This window comes from Dipteris shenzhenensis, chromosome 11 (genome assembly GCF_047967505.1).
Source record: "Dipteris shenzhenensis isolate YYH24624 ecotype China chromosome 11, Dip_SZ_1.0, whole genome shotgun sequence".
Taxonomy (NCBI): domain Eukaryota; kingdom Viridiplantae; phylum Streptophyta; class Polypodiopsida; order Gleicheniales; family Dipteridaceae; genus Dipteris; species Dipteris shenzhenensis.
This window is the reverse complement of record NC_141606.1, coordinates 19,507,596-19,515,690: the sequence shown is the minus strand read 5'-3', so window position 1 is coordinate 19,515,690 and position 8,095 is coordinate 19,507,596. Positions and strand designations below refer to the sequence as shown.

Sequence of the window (8,095 nt, the reverse complement as noted above, 5' to 3'; positions counted from 1 at the left end):
GCAAGTTCAGAGACCTGCTTGGTGTGCAGGAATTGGGATTGAGCTCGAGGGGGAGTGTTGAGATATCGAGCTCCACTCGCAATATGCCAAGGTGACCGTTGTGCATTTATGTCACCGACTTGTTAGCTACAGATGCGGTTGGTACACCGCCCACGAATAATAGCTGGATGACAGCTATCCTTATCTACACTAGTTCGTGGCTCAGTTAGTATGCCACCTTAGTTAGTTGAGTTTGGTTTGAGACCCACATATAGGGTTCTTCTATTTCTTTGTACTTGAGTTCTTTTGGCTTTTCACAACTAAGAAGAGGAAAACTATTTTCAGCCTCCACCTTTGTGTGTATTCCCCCATTTGTGCTTGTGAGAAAGCCTCAAGTGAGACTCCTTCCCTCTCTCCCACTATCTTCACAGTTGTCTCCTAGGTATTGTGGACCATTCACAATACTTAAGAGGATTGGAGAACTTGCTTACAAATTAGCCTTACCTGAGGGATGTAGAGTACATCTAGTTTTTCATGTTAGTAGGCTAAAAAGAAAATTAGGAGATGATGACAAACTCATTGGAAATGAAGTCCTAGTTGAACTCACTGAACCTACATCTTTATACCACATGAACCAGAAATTTTTTTAGATAGACAAGAGAAAAGAACGTGATACACAATATGGTAAGAATGTCTAGTTAAGGGGAAAGATAAATATGAAGAGAGTTCAACATGGGAAAGGGTAAGCAATCTCCAGAGGAGGTTTCCCAATTTAAACCATTCTTAAGGGGAAGGGAATGTTACGTTAGCCATAATCTCGAAACCATATGGTGTGGTTATGGTGAAGCAGGAAACTAGAGGGCTTGACAGTGCTTGCATCAATGGGAGTATAGAGGGTCGGGGTCTAGGGATTATAGGCAATATGGGGTGCATAAGTAAGGACTAAAGGGGCATAGAGGTTCTAAGGTCCATATGGACACATGGCACTCAAGAGATCACCATGTGGCAAGCACTGGGCGAGGAGGGAGGATTCCAGAAGGAACTTGAGAGCAAGTTCATGTGATTTTTGAGGGGAATCCCTGGTAGGGTGGAAAGTGTGAGTTGAGACCTCCATTGTGGTGGTGATAGTTGTGTATCACCTAGTCCTCCCTTTGCTTGGGGTACGATCACCGTCTACCAAGTGACCCCAACCTCTAGTGTTCCTCGTGCCATACACAAGAAATTGCACACCAAGCACTAGAGTTGTCCTATGTATCCCATGTGAAAACACTAGCAAGAGGCTATGTACCAAGATATGGTCAAGAGGACTTGTTTGGCGACTAGGAACCATGCTACTAAGGAAAGTTTGGACAAAGATCTAATACAAGAGCTTGTGCTACACACTCTCTAGCACAAGTGCAATTTATTGCTAAACAGAGCTTGGATGAGATACAATACAAGAGACATTAGGGGAGAATTGGGGTCTCCAAAGGGCCCTCAATTAGTGTTTCTTAATTTCAAGGGGTTAGTGTGGGATTTGAGGTGTACCAATGGGAGTGCTCCTTTTTGTGGGGCAATGCCATGTTGAGGTTGACAAAAGCATTTACGGGTGGGGAGACCTCTAACCCAGGAAGCCAGCTAAATTGCTCCAATTGATCTTGTCCCTAGATGCTTGGCGGTATACACCTCAAACTCCCTCAAGACCCGCTATCATGCCACAAAAAGGGTCGTGTCATTTGCAAACTCCCAGGCTAGAAGCTTGTCCTCATGGGAGCGGATTGGTAAGTGCATCCTTGTGAGACCATTTGTCTAGGATCATAGAAAGTAGCTCAAGGCCTTTTCCATGAATACAAAAAGAAAGGACTGACCTCGAGAGGGAAAAGGCCTCCTTTTGTATGGCCCTAATCAAGCGTCTCATTGGCATTCCCCTTGTACAAGGCACAATACCTTGAATCTAGCATTTAAGAAACCCATTCTTCTCATGGTGCCCTTTAGAAGAGGCCACTCTACACTACCATATGCCTTCTTGACATCCAAGAGAAGGACTACGGTAGGTTGAGACTCCTCCCATGCCCAATCCATTGCCCCCAAAAAGTGAAGATGTCAAGTATTCTCCAAAACAAAACTTGTTTGAGTGTTATGTGTGATGTTGGCAAGATGGGGGCACAGCTATAAGCTCAAGACCCTAGCTAAGATCTTGTAAGTAGTATCTAAAACTATGATCGAGCACCACTAGTAGATGTTAGAGTGGTCCCCCTTGTCTTGAGATTAGGCATATCCAACTTGATTGAGCGACTAGGGGAGCAATCCAGAATAAAAATTCTCTTAGAAGGCCAACCACAGGGGAATATGGATGCACTCTCCCAAAAGCATATAAAGAAGGCTGCGGTTTTTGTGTGTACCCACACGAATGCCTTGGGCTGACATGACCTAAGGGGTGTCCTCCTTAGACTAAAACAATTAAGTGTAGAAGGCTGTGGTCATCACTAGAATCTCTCGAGGGTTTGAGTGACTCTGGCCACCCTCATTTGAGTGAATTGACAACCCTTGTCTCGTAGAGCCAATGAAGCTGGGTCTCGATGAACTGAGAGCCAACGGTCTGAACAAATTGCATGGTCATTCTATCCCCCTACTGGACCAATCACGCTCTAGAGGAGTGGTAAGAGAACTTAACTCTATAGATCTTGATGGCGTGGAGGTCAAGCGGCACACTCTTGTGCCTATCTGCAAGCCATTGGGTCTTGCTCCTTCAGTCTCTCTATCGAAGCCAAGTTGTGGTCTTTAGGGCTCTCTTCCTCTTGTGAAGGGCATGTTGCCCCTATAGTGCCTATGACTATAGCTCTTTGTTGATCCTTTGAATCACTATTGCTACCCAACCGACCCATCTATCTTGAGGGGGCACATTTGACTGCTACTGCCAAATCTTTGCTTTGTCATGTTGCACCTCCTCCTCTTGCAATCCTTGCTAATCCTTTGAATCACTGCTGCCACCCAACCGCCCATCTGTCTTGAGGGGGCACATTCGACTACTGCCAAATCCTTGCTTTGACTTGCTCACCTCCTCCTCTTGCAACAAGGCATTGGGAATCCACACCCCTTTTTGGGGAGCCCATGATGGCGTTGCTCTAAGTGAAGCACTAGGAGGAATGATCTAACATCATCACCCGAACTACGATATGTGTGGCTCCTCCCTTGAGCATCACCCAGTCTCCAACATAGAATCTATCATGACACTCAAGTAAACCATCATGTTGCCTCTCGCTGAATGAATAATAGAGGCTACAAGGGAGTCTAGAGAACGCTGCCACTCGTCATAGATCTCCACCGCTCTTTATGAAGATGAATGGCTCCCAAATATTCCACTTTGAAGGGGCATCATGGAGAAGGAGTCTCCTCCTTGCTTGGTCTCAAAACACTAAATTGTTGAAGTATCCCCCAACAATCCACGGGTCTACATTTGGGAGGCACTTTGTGAGCTGACTCTAAAAAGCTGGCCTTTATTATCGAGAATCTTCTAGGGTTCCGAGCACTTGGCTCATAAATCTACAGCCTATGGTGTTTTATGAGGGAGTAGGATTCACATGACCTAGAGAGGAGTCCCTCAACTTATCACACTTAAATGAAGTACATGGGCACTTATCACACTTAATGTAGTACATGGGCCTACAAAAAAGACACCAATACACCTTACAAAGATTGTGCACTGTGTGTGAAAGAATGCACACGTAAACAAGACTAGACATCAGCGCCACGTAGACTGTAAATGCCAAACAAAAGCTGCCACGTGCCCAACTGGCAATGATGGGGGGCAACATGTCGTCAAGTGCATCAGCTGGCCATGGATTGAATTGATGGTCTGTTAGTCTTCTTCCAGCCATGTTCTCAACTTTAGCAAAGGGGCATCCATCCGTGCAGCTCGACTCTAATCCCTCACTCGTAGGCCCTTACCAAGTTGGGAGAAATGGGCGCAACAGTAGAGCAGGAGAAGGAGGAGCGCCGATCCTCAAACCGGTGTTCATTGGCAGAAAAGTAATTGGTGCAGGATTCTTCGGCTCAGGGAGTTCAAGGTTGTTGGACTGTAGGAAGAACAAAGTAAGTGATTTGCACTAGACATATCTGAGCATCATTGTTTTGATTGGTTTGCCTGAGGTAAGTTTAACAGACAACCCAAAGGATCCAGATTTCACTGAGGAGGTTCTATGAGTAGACGGTTGGTAAAATCCAGCTTCGGTTAAGAAAAAGTTTGAGAAAAAGAAGGCTCACACTGGGCGAATCCAGGTCTAAAGAACTAACGGGGGCAAAGCATCTGGTTGGTATGCAGAGCAAGAACTGGCATGCTTAAGCCCTGGAGTAGGTAGCATGGTCTGCCTACATGTACAAAGCCAGATTTACGTCTAGAGAACAGGTGGATGCCCAACCACCACGGGAGGGCAACGCTTGGGACATGCTGAGCTTAGAGGAGACGCTGGGAACTCTGGACTGGTTGGCTGAGCAGCCCTCAGTTGAGAACATTACCGGCATCTTGCAAAAGTGCAGGAGAAAAAAAGATCTAACGTATGCTGAGCGTGTGCACGAACATATTTGCAATAGTGGGTTGGAAGCTCATAGGACCGTGGGGAACTACGTTGTGCCAATGTTTGTGGAATGTGGAAGTGTGCCTAATGCTCAAAAAGTTTTCGACAGGTTGGCTGATCAGAACGAATTTTCTTGGACTTCTCTCATATCAGGGTATATCCAAAATGGGCAAGCACCGTATGCTTTGAAGTTGTACCAGAAAATGCAGGAGAATTGTGTACATCCCAGCAGCCATACGTTTATGGCCCTACTAAAAGCTTGTGTTAAGCTGGGAGACGTCCAAAAAGGCCAAGAAATACATGTTGAGATCACACGAAAGGGATTTGGAAGAGATCTTTTTGTTGGCAGCACTTTGGTTGACATGTATACCAAATGTGGTGCCCTTTCAGAGGCACGGGAAGTCTTTGACAAGCTGCCAGTTCGAGATGTTGTATTGTGGACCGCACTAATTACAGGATATGCTGAACATGGATGTGGTCAAGAAGCGCTAGAATGCTTTGAACAGATGCAATTGGAGGGTATCTCTCCAAATTCCGTCTCGTTTGTTTCTGTCTTGAAAGCTTGCGGGAGCATGGGAGCCATATGCAGGGGCCAAGAAATACATGCACAGATTGCACGATACAGATTTGAAATAGATCTTGTTGTCAGCAACTCTTTGGTTGACATGTATGCTAAATGTGGGTCACTTTCAGAGGCAAGAGAAGTCTTTGACAAATTGCCAGTTCGAGACGTCATTTCATGGACTCCACTAATTGCGGGATATGCTGAACATGGACCTGGTCAAGAAGCACTTGAATGTTTTGAACAGATGCAACTGGAGGGTGTCTCTCCAAATGCTGTCACGTTTAGTTGCATCTTTAAAGCTTGTGGTAAAATGAAAGCCATAGGTAAGGCTCGTGAAATACATACTGAGATTGCACAAAAGGGGTTTGGAAAAGACCTTGTCGTTGGCAGCACTTTGGTCGACATGTATGCCAAATCTGGATGCCTTTCAGAGGCTCGCAGAGTTTTTGATAATCTGCCTGTTAGAAATATCGTGTCCTGGAATGCCTTAATATCGGGTTATGCTGAACATGGACCTGGTCAGGAAGCACTGAAATGTTTTGAACAGATGCCACTGGAGGGTGTCTCTCCAGATTCTGTCACATACGTTTGCATCCTCAAAGCTTGTGGCAACATGGGGGCAATAGGAAAGGGCCGAGAGATACATGCTGCGATAACACGGAAGGGATTTGAAAGAAACCTTATAACTAGCAACACTTTGGTCGACATGTATGCCAAATGTGGCTCAATTTTAGAGGCACAGGAAGTTTTCAACAGGCTGCCAGTACGAAATGTTGTTTCATGGAATGCAATGATAAAAGGATATAGCATGAATCATGAGGGTAACATGGCTGTGCAATGTTTTGAAGACATGCAAGAACAGGGCGTGAAGTCAGATGCTGTCACATTCACGGTTCTTCTTACTGCATGCAGTCATACTAACCTGGTATTTAAGGGCCAAGAGTATTTCAAGGTGATGAACCAGAAATGTGGCATTCCACCAACAACCGAGCACTATACTTGCATGGTTGATCTTCTTGCTCGATCAGAATATCTGTACGAGGCAGAGGAATTTCTTGAATGTATGTGGTGTCCTCCATTTGAAGGAAACTGGATAGCTTTGCTCAGTGCCTGCAAACCTTATGGGGACACAGAACTAGGACTGAGATGCTTTTTGCAGCTTGTCCAGAGGTTTCCAGACTCTGCTGTTTCATATTTGCTCATGACAAACATCTATGCAAGCGTCAGCAGGTGGGAAGATGCATGTACAATAGAAGAGCTCAGGAAATGAGTGGGGGCAAAGAAAAAGCCAACAATTGCCTCAATAGAAGAGAACAAGGTGTTGTATGAATTTGTTGTTGAGGACAATCAAAGTGAGAAATATTCAGCAATGCTAGGAAATTTGAGTTCACAAACGGAGGAGGAAGGGCATATACCAAATCTAGATATGGTCTTGGGGCCTAGTTCTTACGGGAAGGAAGATGCATTATGTGGGCATGCAGAGAAATCGGCCATAGCTTTTGGGCTTCTTAACTCACCACAGGAAGAAATGCTGCATGTGACCAAATTTTGCAGGATGTGCAATGGCTGCCAGAATGTAAGTAAAGTCATCTCGAGGAATGCAAGACGGGAGATCATTGCTCGAGATGGCTGCTGCATACATCATTTCAAGGATGGTTTGTGCTCTTGTAGAGATTTGTGGTAAATTGTCACAAAAATGTCGTTAATGAATGTGAGATCACAAAAAACATATTTGTTTAATTATCTATTGCGGTTGTGTAATGAAAGAGCATTAAATAAGCAAGGGAGATAATAATTTTGGAAGTTATAAATGGCGTCAGGATGGCTACTACATTTCACATTTCAGAAGCAAAGAGACAGTAGTTTGAGTACAGTATATTTCAGCTCATCCAATTCAAATGCCTGCACTACCCTTGAGGGCCTAGCTAGGCCCATAAATGTGTTGAATGCCCACACACCAAACTATGCCTACATGAGCTAAAATCAAATCAAATACAATGTTCTGCTGATAAGCAGCTTAAAGGCTTGAGATTGCAAAAAGAAATCCCATTGAATCACACCCAGTCCTCTGACTCAAGGAGCAGAAGAAAAGATGGCTCGAATGCCTTGCAACGAAGTAGAGGTTGGTGAGCTGCCAATGTATTCTTTCATCGCTCTACCCACCACCAGAAACAAGTCAAGAGAGGAGGTGGAGAACGCCCCCTTCTAAGGCCAAAGATTTGCAACCCCAAAGAAGGGGGGTACTAAATCCCAATGTGACCTGGCATCATGCACAGAGCAGCCAATGAGATTGGCCAAGAATAGAATTCCATGCTGGGATGCCACTTATCTCGCTGATGCAGCAGCAAAAGAAAGCACTTTTGTGTTAGAAGAGCGAGGAAGTACAACGGAGCAACATCCACAAAGGCGAAGCAGCTCAAAAGGTTGCAGGCAACAGCTAGCAGTACATCAAATTGGGAGTTGTTAAGCTAATACTGCAGGCAAAAGATGAAATGTAACCATGACGACTCAGAAGATTCACATTGCCTACAAGTTGAAATATGATACTCTCATTCGAGGAACACCACCATCACTGTAAAAGAACATAGCTTTAACCCAACAGTGTGATGTGCTTAGTTCATTGAAAAGTGAAAGCATATTCAGCGGTGAAAACTATGAAAGATTCCCCTCCTCCAACTCCCCTTGCTATCCCAGGCCTTGCTTTCCCAGCTAGTGTTTCCTTTGTTTCCCTGTCTACAGCTTCCCCTTCATTTTTTACTGTGCAAATTAACTCTCATCTTCCCCTTCTATCCCCCTCATTTACCTTGTCTTCCCTTTCAATACACCTACTATACCTCCCTCCCAGGAGAGCTGATTTGAATTCTAGAGCTGAAGCATGAGGCTGAGCCCAGGCCATTGTGTCTTCAACCACTGCCCATTTTTTCCTGCAATCTACAGTGATAGAAACAACTCTCGTGAAATTGAAATACAAATGCTCGACCGCCATCTTCCATTCTGT

The 8,095-nt window shown here is 44.8% G+C and overlaps 1 pseudogene; it reads left to right on the top strand.

The window, feature by feature from the left end:
• Positions 1-3,771: 3,771 nt before the first annotated feature.
• LOC147896732 (pentatricopeptide repeat-containing protein DOT4, chloroplastic-like) lies at positions 3,772-6,876 on the top strand (annotated as a pseudogene).
• Positions 6,877-8,095: the final 1,219 nt, after the last annotated feature.